Here is a 10714-nt window from a genome sequence, read left to right as displayed (position 1 = left end):
CTAGCAAGTTCTGGTCTAGGGTATAATTTAAGATTACTCTCAGCTAGCATACTAATAGCTAAGTTGCGAAATCAGCTAGATTACTAATAGTTAAGAAGGACTGCAATCGAGTTCTTCTAAACTGTCGCGAGGAAAAAGTTTTTTTTTTTAAAGACATCTTACCAAGCATGACCGGTAAGCACTATTAAATTAAGCTAAACAGCTATATTTATATCCTTGTCTCGATGGTGTCGTTTTTTCTAAGTATTTACGATCGACAAAAACTTCAAATAGATAAAGATTTGCATTTTTTTTTTGTACTGCAAGAAAGATAAAATATTGGAGTTTAGGGTTGATAGCCAGATCGAAGTTTTCGTGATCGACTTCGGAAAACGCATTTTTTTGCTGTCTAACTGTAAAATATCTCCGATTCTCGGAAGAAGAAAATTAACAGGTAGAGGCCGGCTTCCCCAAATTGGGATCGAAATGATCGATTTGATTAGGAGAACTTAGCCGTCGGAAGTTTGCTGGCAGTTACACTAGCCACTGGTTTCCACGTCTCTGTCCCAACGAACCCGATAAAAAAGAGAGGGAAAAAAAAACAAAAAAAAACCACACGCTGCACTCTTTCTGAGTGATGCGTGCTCACAACGCACTCGAGGCCCCGTTTCATCAGCTATCCCCAACCGTGTTCTTGTTTAGAAATGGAATGTTTCTTATTTTGTTTTTTTTTCATGAATGCACCAGTGTATACACTTGACACACAACTCTATATTTTCGAAATTAGTACTACTGTTACATCCAGCACAATGCCTGAAAGATACTCTACCCATGGGTAGTTCACACTATCAGCTCCTGAAGAACAAAAAAAAAAGTATTGTTGATTGATACAATATAAAAGCGTGTTTTTTACAAACAATTGAGACTACACAGTGCGAACATTGAGCACGCGCCTTAGCTACGTCAGTGAGCAAATAGGTCGTTACGCTCGTGCAGTGTTCACACTGATGACGCGTGTTCGTTGAAAGCGCACTGGTCAATATAGTTCCACGTGTTTGATCACAATTACAGATTGAACGAGTTACATGACAACCGTCATATGTATATTTTCACGATTACTGCCCAGTACAAGGACCACAGTATGAGAGCTCCCAGTATCGCTAACATATAGTATAGTGGCTGAAACAAGAATGCATAAAGCGGTTTGGTGTTGTTGTGAACTCGAAAAATTCCACCATCAGCGACTACGAGGAACATCACCTTTACCGTTTATTCCTGATTATTCTCCCGCATTTGCCATGCTTTGCCCGCTTAGCGTACGCTACCCACGCACCGAACCGGGCCTAGGCAAACTAACAAACTGGGTAAGTATTTCTTTCTTATCCTTCTCAAATTCCACGACGTCATCACCAAGCCAAGTAGTACAGAAAAAAGAAAAATGAGGAAAGACTTAAAAAAAGCGGAGGAGCGAGAAACTGAAATTGACCCGATGAAGTAGAGAGTATACTGAGGTGTAGCCATGTTTGAAAGCGTACATTGTTATGTAGGTTGATATTGTTTTGTAGGTTGATATTGGGAGGAACAAAAAACAACTATAACAAAAGGATGACATTACCTCTGTGGTCTATAAGTAGGGTGTGTACTTTCCGGTGTTTATTTGTGAGAAAAAATCGGGGGATGTTTTTCGGCGTTTATTTATTTTCAAAGCACCGGTGTATTTCGGTGGAACGTCTCACGACTAGGCTAAAATCGGTGATTATCGGTGGAAAAAAATGCGATGGATCACAGACACAGAGTTCCAATTTTATTTACATATTTCATACACTTCTTCTCTAGGAAGCATCTATTTTCACACTTGGTTATTATAGTAGATGCAAGCATACTTCGAGAGGCTTGCATCCGTCATGGCAGCACGCTCCTTGCGGTTCACAACCCGCAATTATGACAACGCACGCTCCTGTACGACACGGGCGTTGGCAGTGTCTTCCAGGAACCACGGCAACCTCTGAGTACATGGCTTGCACCGACATCACTTGACCAGACACAATGGGGAAAGGGCACGTGAGAGCCTACCCTCCACTGCGTTAACTTTTCCACAAAAGGGGGCCGTGGTAGACACAATAGGGGAAAGGCGTGTGAGAGCTTAGCTTCCAATGCGTTCACTAGACGCTTTTCACCCCCAGAAAGGTGGGCGGACTGACGCCACGTGCAAGCCATGTATAAACACTGGAAAAATGCAGGATCCACGAGATAACACGTTTGACGAACCTCTACGGGGAAAGGGTTTTGCTAGGTCGGAAACATGCAACGACCGGTGTTTTTCGGTTTTAACCAGGGCGAAAATATCCAACCAACGGTGTTTTTCGGTTTTAACCGATTTTATATTTTCGTCACCGACGGGTGTTTATCGGTGTTTTTCGGTTAAACCGGAAAATACACACCCTATCTATAAGGCATGCATGAAGTGCGGAAACATAATAACGTCCACATCAGATGCGGTGTGTAAAAACTCCACAAAAATGCATATGGCAGTTTTTGCCAAATAACACCGAACGGTATAATAATATGATCAAAGTTTCCAGAAGTTTAGATAAACCGAATTTTCATCAAGGACCGCACGAGTGACATACCTCATCATAACATGTAACAAACACCATGTAGGATTGCGGAATCTTGATGGTTTTTTTTTATGTTTATGCAAACGCATGGTAAAACATGTTGACGTGAACATTTTAGTTTCGCTTGCAGGTAAATGCTTTCGGTGTCAGACCACAAAACGCAAAATTGCCACATAATCAGTCAGACGTCTGCAGTGCTTCTTTGTCTCCCCACCCCCTCCCTATGACAAAAACATGAACTGTCGTTGCGTTTTTGCACGCCATTAATTGCGTTAAAGACCGACGACCAGTTCGCGCTTTCCACTTCTCCCCCTCTTCCTCCTTTCCCCCCTTCTGGACTGTCCACCGTTGCCTGTTTCCTCCTCCCCCATGGTGAGGAAGATCTTCTGCCTTGCAGAATCGCGAGTCTGGTCGTCGGCCTTTAACTAACAATCGATTGCTCAGTGTCGAAAGGATAAGGTACACAGTCAACAGAAACACGCGGTAATAGATTTTCTCTTCCGTTTTCGTCTCACAACTGATGTGCTGCTGCAATTCACGATGCTACAGCAATAAGATAGGTTCATGTGCGACAACAACGTATTTGAAAAAAAAAAAATGAAGTTTTTCACAGTTGTACGTGTGAGTAAACTTCGAAAAACACTTTGATGTCCCGTTCACGGTAAGATAACATGTTTTACAGTACGTAAAACGCGATGAAGTTAGCCCGATTTCGGTGTTTCTGGTTTTTATTTCCCACACAGTCTTCTTATCGCCCAGCTGAATGGTTTCTCTTTGGAAATAGTGTTCGGCCATGAACTCATGGGCCTTCTTACTCAGATGGTGACATTTTGTTTTCGATAATTATTTGCCAAAGTAAACTTAAAAGAAAAAAATCATGGCTGTCGCGTTTGAGCAAAAAGTCTCATCCAGTGTATGGGGACATCAGACGCGTAATTATTACCTGCTAACACGCGTTTAAAAAAAAAAAAAAAAAAAAACCTTTTTACTTGACCACACCGGTTGAAAGTTCGACCTGCGCGACCAATCTTATTTTGAACATACATAAAATAGAAATTGGATCTGCGGAATAGAGACTGAGAAATGCAGTACCTTCTCGAGTTGGCTGTGAGAAGCGGATGAGTGCTTTATTTGATTAAGGCAGTCTCTTACTTCTATGGGAACGAAAAGTATCTCCGACAAGAAAGTGCGTAAATCGAATTGCTACCTCCTAATAGGATTTGCGCTCCCTATGACGCATGTGATGTTCTACAACAAGTTTGAATCCGCCACTCGCATTAAAGTGTTGGACAACGTATATGTCGTAGTTGTCATGATATTGTACGAGTGTAATGGGAGAAAACTGAACTGAGCCGGCTAGCTCGTTAGAGCACGAGACACTATCTCGGAGTTCAGCTTTGGCGCCACGTTGGGCGCCAAAGTTGGACAGGGTAAGAACGTCTAATTGTGTCGATGACCAAGCTTGTTTTCTCTTCTTAATCCCCCCCCCCCCCCCCCTTTTGTTTTTCTTTTCTCTCACATGCGCGGTGAGCCATCTTTATTTATTTATTTTTTCGCACGGAGCGCTGCATCGAGCTGGAACTACTTATTGATTTTTCTTATTTTCGATACTTGCGCTTCACTTCTTCCATTTAGTTGCTTCACACGTTTATATGGTTCATCGTATGTTACATGCTGTCCGCGTGCTCTTTGCAAGATGGGAAATATATAGGGCAGCGTTTTTTGCATTACGATATTGCTAAACCCTGAACAAACTAAACACTTCCTGGCATTTTTCTGCGAACTTCCAATGAGAAACATAGTTGGATAACATCTTCAGTCAGAAAAAGAAAGCATATATTTACATTATATATTTACCACGCACAGAACCTAACGATGGCTATTCGTTTCCTCGCATCTCACTTTTTTTTTCTAAGTTCGCTTTTGTCTGTTGCATTCAAGTACCACTAAGTAAAGAAAATAATCTCCAAGACACCGAATCATTAGCAAATAGCCGGGCGGAGAGCGCTGCAATATATATCGCCGTATCGCCTCTCAGCCAAGCGAATCAGGCAAAGAGCCCGCATCACTCCAGCCGCTTGTAATCTGCGAATGAAAGGGACCCCCCTCATCCGTCTCCTCCTTCCCCCACCAGAGGGCGAGCCCGGCGTCTCGCCGTGACGTCACGACCTCTCCGGTGACGTCAGAGGGGAAGAAGCGCCGCCAGCAGCAGCATCCTCCGGCGCCCGCAGCGGCGGCGGCGGCGGAACGCTGGTACAGGTCCACCTGGCGGGGGACCGGTTCCTCTCCGCTCCCAAGACTTTCGCTTCCCGGGCCCAATTTTGATTGTTCGCCGAGGAGTCCGCGCGCGATGCAGTCGCCTTTGCAAAGTGCTCCGAGCCGCCCGTGAAGTTCGGACCGGCGCTCGCCCGCCTCGGGGAGTCTCGCGATCTCGTGAAACTCCCGTCGCTGACCGTTCCCTTCGGACGAGACTCGGGCCTTTGACTCGGACACTGGCCAAATCGAGCCTGACGGCGTTGTCGTACCTTGCTTCGTGCTGAACCTCGTGACCGGAAAACGCAAACTTTTTTTTTTTAGTCGGAACAGATTTGCATTGTTTTTATAAAGTTTAGCCACGAAAGGCAGTCGGTGAAACGTGACAACGCTCTCGTCGGTTTTTTTCTTTTGTCGCGGCAACTCTTTCGCGCCCAGCTGACTGTTCTCCGGAAGCAAAAGGAGAAGGCGTCAAGCGCCTCTTTTTCGAAGTAATCTCCCTCAAGAGTGTGTTCGAGAACGACAGTGAACGGAAGCAGTGTGTCGCCTGCCCGGTCTCGAGTGTCCTAATACGGATTGGACATCATCTGCGGCCGATCAGTGTCATGATGTCCAGATTCGGAGTGCTCCTTTTCTCGTTGGTGTGGCTCTGCGGCAAGATCGGCCTAGCGGGTGAGTCTGATCTCTCTTGTTCCCGGGGCATCTGAAATAGATTCATATAGATAAGATAGCACCTCGCGTCCGTGTTCTGAAAAGTGCATCACCTGCACCGCTAAAGCGAAAGCTTTCACATTGACAACACCTGTTGGGTATAAACCTTATCAACTTCTATTGTTCTCCATATTAAACAATTTCTCAGAGGACAACGACACTTTTTGGTAAGCATTGATGGCTCGTGATATTGCGGGGTTTAGAAATCTGAGGGGCAAAATGGTAAATCAAAATTTCAACTCGTGTTTAATGTCACCAAATATCAAAATATATAATATATTAAAGCTGAATATTCCGGTTCAGCCAGTGCTTTTTCTTCGCGCATTTAAGAAGCACGTGAGACTCATGTTTCCCGCACAGTGTCGGCAGAAGCGAATTTTGATAAAATAATGTTTGTTCATATATAGAGGTGAATGAAAAGTTTCAGTACGTTTTTGCGTAAATTTTCCTACATTGGTTGAAAAGGTGAATGAAATAAAAAGTAGATCGTTGAAATAACATTACTATGTCGCGGTAGTTCCAACCAGCGCTTCTCCAAGATTCGCCTACACGTGATTTTTCAATACAAAGTAGACACAAGTAAAGATAATAACGCACAGAGAAGAAAACGGGAGGTACCCGTCTTCAAAAACCTTAAAATTATGGCTTTCAGGAGGTTAATCACGATACCATTACTCTTGTTCACGCTTTCCTAGTAGATCAGTCACGAGGTCTGATAAATATAATAACTTAGAACGAGTTGATTCGGGTTATGAAAAAAGTTACTTGATATGAAAGTAAAGACTCGAAAGATCCTCAGTAATGACAAATGCCTCGCGAACATTTCGTTAAATGTTTTTTTCGCTTTAAAAAACGGCCAGGGCTCCGAACCATCGTTGAGATAGCTTCAGAGACCGAGAGCGGTAGGACACGCCTTGACTACTATATCCTGTCTCAAAATAACTACGGCAAGCAAAAAGCATAACTACGGCATTTGAGGCAGAGAAGCTAACACCGGGTGTATTACGGTTTCTTCAAATCACCAGTGTTTGTGATGTGGTTCCAACTTTGTTCGTTTATTTTTCGTCTACGTTTTGCATCGGACCGAATCCACGCTCATACTCCATGGCGGTTCCGCAAGAGAAGTGAATTAGCCTTCATGGAAACACGGAAGAATATAAAAACAAATATTTCAACCCATTTCCTGCCTATTTCACGTAGGCAAAGGAAAAAAAAACATAATTAGACTATGCCGATATGAAAGAAACGTTTAAGGATACCGCTCACTATGCAACATATTCAGGTAGACGTCTACCAAGGAGACCGCATTAAGTACGAGAACACCGCGCAAGCGCACACGCGTTACTTAATCTGCCCACCGAAGTTGTTCTGACACTTCTCATGACCAAGATGGCTCGTGAGAAATTGATCATCTATGTTCCGCTTCACTGGAACAAGAGTGGATCTAGTCTATGTCCCAGATTTCAGAAGCTTAAACCATACCTTCTGCTGCCTTGGCCTTTATGCAGTGGCCGTATCCCTAGTAGCTACGCGCTCGCCATTGCGGTGTTCACGGCCACACGAGTCCCGTTCAGCAAATGAACATACAAAGGCATTGATTGCTCCATGTTCCATGAACAGCAACTTCGTTTCTTCGAGATTATGCCCAGGAAGCGACAAGTTATTTATTAAACCATGACAAAGCAGGTTCAAATTTTAAATACCTTTTTAGATTATTATAAGTACGACAAAAGCCGGGGATGAGTGAAAGTTTCCAGTAAAGCATGATTGCAAGTGCCACCAATCCTAAAAAAAAAAAAAAGCTTATCGGCGTGACAATGCAAACAAACCAAACAAGAAAACCAGAAAAACAATGTCTATCTCGCCATTAAGGCGATAAGCGACCACAGCGAGTCGGCAATTAATAATATTTACCAATCTACCCTTTGACCCTATACTTCGTTTCAGCTTCGGTTCGAGCGCGGCCGATGTTATGAGCCGAATGGCCAATCAAACAGCCAAAGAGGCACAACGTCATGGCGTTGTGCCTGTTTCGCTGCAGTTGATAGGACTAGCCCGTATTCGCCGTCTCTCTCTGTGTGCTCCTCCGCCGGTTAGTCCTATCAGGCGCCGGGAGCACGCCATGACGTTGCGCTTTTTGCGCTGTTTGATTGGCCCTTCGGCTCATAACATCGTCCGCGCTCGGATATAAGGTGAAACGAAGTATACACTCTAAAAAATGTTTGTCCGTCTACTTTCACACACAACACTCGGAGAGCCAATCACCGCAACTTACGGAGGCAGCTCAACGAATGACAATGCAAAAACATATGTTTAGACCAAAAAAAACGCAGTCTGAGTTGTGACATTAAGCAATGCAAAAACGTCACGCTTGCATTGCTTAATGTCACAACTCAGACCGCGTTTTTTGGTCTAAATATATGTTTCGGCATTGTCCTTCACTGAGTTGCCTCCGTAAGTTGCGGTGATTGGCTCTCCGAGTGTTGAGCGGGAAAGCAGACTCACGGGCTTTTTTTAGAGTGTAGTATACTCCGTTTCACCTAAAGTACGAGCATGGTCAATGCTTTAAACGGATGATGCTAATCAAGCAGTGCTAAAAGCGCAACGTCACGGCGTTCGACGTCTTTTTGTGCGTTTTTTTCCCCGGCTAAGCTAATCAAGTGCCAAGACTGCGGCCGCCGGGATTTTGTGGGTTTGACTAGGTTTGAGAGTGCATGCGTCCGTGTTTTTCGTGTCTTCGTGTCTTGTGTCCTTTAACAGCGATCTAGGGCCCTATTCGGGACACTTGGCGAAAAAGTCGGCGAGAAATACGGCGGCTGCGATCGGCAAGCGCCAAGGTCAAGTGCAACATCGGCCAATCGCGGCCGCCGAATTTGTCGCCGACTTTTTTACCAAGTGTCCCGCTTAAGGCCATTACTGCAAAGTAAAACGAAGTACAGTTGCTTCAAATATCGACCAAGCCACAATAGTTTATACGAAAACTCCACTGCGTCATTTCACATTTTAATACGGTTTACAAATATCGCCAGAATTCGCCAAAATCAAGAAATATCACTCGTAGAAGCCCTCAGAAGACGCCTTCCTCGAGTTAATTTTCGCAAGACACCGCAAACACGAGAACCGATCGAGATATATTGATTGTGCTATACGAGGTTTCGTATACTAGTACTAGTATACTTTCGTATACTAGTATACTAGTACTCGTACTAGGTTTCGAATATACCACACATCTAATCATTAAAAAAGAAAAAAAAAACATAGATGCTGTAACCTATCAGACAGCTTACTGAAGTCATGGACTGGCTTATTGTGATCACGAGTCACGCATCTTGAATTGCTATTCGACTTTTTTATCGACTTATGTCGAAATATTATCCGTTGCTCAACGGTAGTAATGCGGAGCGCAACTTCGTCTGCTTTTTGCGCAGGAGTTGCGGTGACGTCAGAAAGACGCCGAGCTCTGATTGGCTCTGACCGGAAGGATAGTGGGTAGACCTCAAGGCAAGCCGCCTTCAGGTCTGCCCACTATCCTTCCAATCGGAGCCAACCAAAGCTCGGCCTTTTCCTGACGTCACCGCAACTCCTGCGCAAAAAGCAGACGATTTGTTCTCCGCATATGCTTGGAACCCTTCACTCCCCCCCGCTTTTTTTTTTTTTTAAACTGTCAGTGGCTGTGTGACAGTTGTCTCCGCTTGAATCACACTGGAAATATGGGATTCAGAAGTGGCACGGTCCTCCAAGCGTGTTTGTCTGGGGCGTATAAGGGTACACCACGCATTTAAACGAAAAAAAGTTATGGGGCAGGGATTCCGTTCACCCTAATTGTACATACTACTGAAAGTCACCAGTGGCGAAACGAAACGAAGCTTTTAATATACTATCACAAATATGAAACCTTCTCAACAGAGGTGTTCTCCTGGACTTATTAACGAGCTTATACCGCGGTAATGATGTATGTACATATAGATTTCTTACTCGCCCTTTTGATCGAACTGAGCAGTGAACAACGCTCCCCCTCCTTTTCATCGCAAGAGGGGGAGATCTCAGATAGGCACTTCAGGCTGCCTCTCCAGTCGGCACTGAACAAAGAGGGGCCCGTCTTCTATCGAAGAAACAAAAGCGCGTTTCTCCCCCGAGTCCCTACAGCCGAACAAGCCCGAGTGTCGATCGCAGAGCGCTGCGCCAGCGGTTTTCAAGAAGCCGGCTTTGAGGGGAACCCTATAATGAGGTCGGCGAGCCATGGCATCCAGATAAAGTTAGACCGAAGCGCGCCACTTTTTTGCGAAGAAAGCCCCTGGTCGGGTAAATTCCAAGTGGATTAGTAGTGACTTCCCGCAGGACCATCCGAGTATAATTAAGAACAGGAAGAGCACAAAAAGAAAGTAATAACAAAACCGCGGATTACTTATGGGGAGCTGCGCTCTAAGAGAAAGCTGCGCGCTCGCTTCCCCGCAGAAACCGCAGGCAGCCAATCGCAGCGAACGTGGGAAATATCCGAGCTAATGACGTTCAGACTATTGGATTAGAATTTAAAATTGCTGGGATCGGCTACTTCTGAGTTCTACCGGAAAGCGAGCGCAAGTACTCTTGCGAAATTACAAACTAAAAAAAAAAAAAAAAAATTGGTCGCGGGGCGGTTGTATTTTTTTTTTTTTTTCTTTGCGAAAACGGAAGTCCTGAAATCTGCGCTAATTTACCTATAGTCACGGACATCTTAAGAAACGGGGGGTGTGATTAGTCCGAGGAATCTTCCGATTGCTCCACAGCCGATAAGATTGCGGCATTAGGCCTATGAGAAAGCCGAAGGACCAATCAGGAAGCAAGATGCGTGAACACAATATAAACCACGCCCAGCATTTCTTAAGTGTCAGTGACTTTTCGGTCACGAAGAACATCGGCAGGTGTAGCGTTCCCTAACGAGAACGATCCAAAACGAATTGCGCGGCTAATGGCCGCTGTTAGGCGTAAACCCCGTACCTTTTGCGGTTAAGTGTCAGGCTGCCCGGCGAGTATGCGCCGAAGAATTGAGGGAGAGGAGGAGACGAGAGGGGACGTCGGAACGCCCAGTTCTAATTGGAACGATTAGAGGGTAGACCTAAAGCTAACTGCCTTTGTGTCCAACGCATTCGTCGAACAGGTTAGAATGTGAGAGC

This window comes from Ixodes scapularis, unplaced genomic scaffold (assembly GCF_016920785.2).
Source record: "Ixodes scapularis isolate PalLabHiFi unplaced genomic scaffold, ASM1692078v2 PGA_scaffold1__304_contigs__length_218370807, whole genome shotgun sequence".
Lineage (NCBI taxonomy): Eukaryota > Metazoa > Arthropoda > Arachnida > Ixodida > Ixodidae > Ixodes > Ixodes scapularis.
Note: the sequence above shows the minus strand (reverse complement) of the source record.